Source organism: Varroa jacobsoni, unplaced genomic scaffold (genome assembly GCF_002532875.2).
Source record: "Varroa jacobsoni isolate VJ856 unplaced genomic scaffold, vjacob_1.0 scaffold_677, whole genome shotgun sequence".
Lineage (NCBI taxonomy): Eukaryota > Metazoa > Arthropoda > Arachnida > Mesostigmata > Varroidae > Varroa > Varroa jacobsoni.
The window spans coordinates 8,800-12,309 of record NW_019213579.1 but is presented as its reverse complement, the minus strand read 5'-3'; the positions used below and the strand labels follow the sequence as shown (position 1 = coordinate 12,309).

The 3,510-nt window shown below is 41.3% G+C and overlaps 1 long non-coding RNA gene across 6 annotated transcripts in view; it reads right to left on the bottom strand.

Annotated features, from left to right (window-relative positions):
• Positions 1-493: 493 nt before the first annotated feature.
• Positions 494-3,510, bottom strand: part of LOC111262590 (uncharacterized) — an 11,319-nt gene continuing 8,302 nt past the window's right edge. For 3 of the 6 annotated variants that reach the window (XR_002681710.2, XR_002681711.2, XR_002681712.2), the window contains 3 exons: positions 2,828-3,359; positions 1,682-1,789; positions 494-1,425 (listed from right to left, as the gene is read on the bottom strand). This is a non-coding gene — a long non-coding RNA (uncharacterized LOC111262590). The remainder of the gene's footprint in view (positions 1,426-1,681; positions 1,790-2,827; positions 3,360-3,510) is intronic. The other 3 variants (XR_015311968.1, XR_002681709.2, XR_015311967.1) reach the window with 2 other exon arrangements.

Sequence of the window (3,510 nt, the reverse complement as noted above, 5' to 3'; positions counted from 1 at the left end):
TGTGGCACAGACGTCAGACGGCGTGAGATTATAGTCAATCGCTGAACAATTGCAGAAGGATCTAACTTATTTGTTTGTTTACGTTCGGCCTTTAAGAGCCTAGACAGAAGTGCACAGGGTTTTCTCCTACCCGAATGAACGATACGTGTCTACGTCTGGATCGTAACGTCTCTCTCTATCCATTATGTAAACACGTTATTCGCTGCGCGGTCAGGGAAACAACCGGAATGAAATTGGCGAGTTGATATCAGAGCGTACCGTATCTGACAATATATTGTTCTTTGAAAATGGACGAAGACTAGCTATATCTGTATAACGTTGAAAGCATATAGAAAGTAATCGCTTAAAAAAGAGGAAAGTAATAAATCTCTTAACGAACGCTAACCCTACGCGCACGAGTGACAATGGCTGAAATGAGTCATCTGATCATCCGTCCCAACTTATACATTATAACGTAGACGCATATTAGGGAACAATTGATCAAACAGTAATTAGAATTATCTATTTATTATTCATAGACTTCTGGAAATATTACACAGGTAGAAACTTGTTTGGATCAAGGGGGCTTTTTTTTAATGCCATGCTAATTAAATTAGTCCTTAGTTTGTTGCCTTCTGACCCAACGGCAACCAGTGCCGAATTAAATCGTGCAGAGTTTCAAACATAACTTTTCTGATTTGGAATTCTGTTAGGAAGAACACGGTTGCCCCGCTACTAAAAATAGTATCAAATCAAATAGCAATAAAACCAATCTAGATTGCATATACTGTAAGAAATATTATTTTAGCTTCACAGTCTGGTGAATACCCCTTGAAAAAAAACTCCACTTCGTTTACACATAGGCAAGTTTAAAAACAAACAAACAAAGATCGTCCTACTGTGCAACATATTGAAAGTGTTCTCAAAAAACGCCTGGAAAATGTACAGTGATCGTTGCGTTTCTTGGCAAAATGGGGTTCAGTTTCTCTAAAGCGTCATTGATATGAAAATTTGTAAATTCAATTACTTTCAAACATACGTAAGTGAATGGCCACGTGCCAGCTTATCTTGATTAAAAAAATAAACCAAGGTATAGAAGTAAGATAGTGATTGGACACTAGAACAAACTAGAACTTAGCAACAACGCTTTACAGAGTCGAGCAAAAACGGGCAGGAAGACCATATTTTTAGCTTGATTTTCTGCCGTGGAGTCGAGCACGTTCTATCCAGAGTAAACAAGTCGACAATTTGTTTGCTCCACGAGTTTGTCGTTGAAACTTCCCGCTGTTTACAACCTACATGGTGGTAATGGCTTAATATCAATGGACCGCTGTGCAAGATGACCACCACCCAATTGTAAAACTAAAGCGATATGATAGAATCGTTAAAACAAGCTGATGCAATAATACAGCGCAGGACTCGATCAATACTATGACGGGTTATTACCTGAAACAGGGAAAATAGGTCGAAGCTCTACGGTGAGAATGCTGCAGTAAACAACGGCAATAGAGGCGGCGATAACACGACAAGGCTACTAAAAGTAATGATCAACAAATTTTTACTTCAGAACTGGGCCTCAGATTCAGGAGGTTTGAACTCGCCTGTCGGCTGAGGAAATTCAGGAAAATGACAAGATAACAGTGTAAAACAACGTTTCGTATGTGAGTGGCAAAAATAAGGCGAGAAATAAAATAGTGCTTACGGATAAAAGTGGATGAACGTTGTACGTTGAAGGTTCTGTTCGTTAGTGTGCAGGTCGAATGACTGTCGTCGTTCGGCCTCAAAATACCATACCATAGTCGTTATACCTCTGTAAGCCAGCATTATTGTTGAAAAAAAAGGGCTGCAGCCTATTTGAGATCCTAATATACGTAGTAGGCAGATTACAGAGGTTAAATAAGTGGACCAAGAGACCGCTGCCGTCGTGAGAGAAATATGTACAATTAAGAGGCGTGTGGCGGCGCGATATATCACTCACTGTGATCATCATTGCCACCCCATCCCTACGCCTCAACAGCGTGACACCACACCGTAGTCAGGGCGGAATGTACATAATGAAGGCCGAAGTTGTACTGTCCTGTTTAGCACGTCGACCACTGCCTTGCTATCTACTGGTCGCGTGATCCGTACCAGCAGCAATGGCGTGTGCTATCCACATTATAGAGATAATCTTTTTATCGATAGGAAACATAGTAAACTAACGCATGCAACAGGATAACTCAGATCTGTTATGCACGACCTAATTTGGGAAATTAGGGTCCACTAGGTAGGCTCGTCACCGGCAATCTATCGTTGATGAATTACTTTCGGTACATATGATTGTCAAGGCAAATGAGACGGATTTCGTCAACCCATTTAAAGAAAGTACAGATAAAGATTCGAATACTGTCAACATGCTTGCAACACTAATGTTTTCAATGAAGGAACACGGCTAATTCGAGTAAGAACTATGTCATCAATGATAAGACGTACATCAGTTATTAGTAAATATAAGCTCTATTGACCTCTCCTTCAAGGTATTCTCAGCAGACGAACTGGGTATTTTACAAAGCTTAAGGATATAAAACGTAGTCAACATTACCTTGAGTTAGTCTAACACTGCAGCCATTTTTACGAAGATCACTGGTGCCTAACTGTTTTATTCATATCAATAAAATTCAACAGTGTGTGTGTGTGTGTTACTGACCTCTCGATATCCATTTTTACGCCGTGACTTAATTATGCTTTGGGAACAGGTATTACATCTACGTGAATATGGGTAATTATTTATAATCTTCCTGCATGATCACAATTACTATAGGCTGATTAGCCAGATACACTGTATATATATATCCAAAAAAAGACTTACCACCCCATTTGCACCACGATCTTATCTTCCCGGCCTCTGTCTGCGTGAAGGCAACACGGCGGAGAAGACCCCGCCGTCGCCGTCGCTGTCGCCATCGCCGCTTCGTACGGTGATGACATGAAATTGATGCCAGCCGGGCGGGCGATCGGTCGGAGGGTCGCGCTATGGTTATTTAAAGGTGGGTTAGAAGGCACAGGTTGTGTAGCGTACGCCGTTAGGGACACTTGCAGCAACGCCCTCTGACTGATCTCTTTGAGCGCAAAGCTTTGCTACTTACGCTACGCGCTGCGTGTTTTTACTACGTACATCTGTAAAGCTTGGCTTGATCCTGCGGCTTACCCAATTTATTACCTTTCGTCAAGCTTTCTCTTTTTCATTGTGTCTCATGTGCTCACGTAAAAAACTGCCAGTTCCCTTCCCTTTCGCCGTACGTAAGTCTTACCTTGCGGGGCTGGCTTGACATTCATATGTAATTCATTGATAGATTTGGCTCTGCCGTAACAGCACTAACGTACTCGCTGATCACAGAATTCTACAAAAAAAAAAAAAAAAAAAAAAAGCACATTTATGGAACGAAAAGTTGGCCTCTACGTGAATAGAGCGACGCTCACTTATTAGAACCACTCAGCTTTACGTTTTTCAAATACAATTACACAGCTCAAACCACTCCAAGTGCGGCTTTT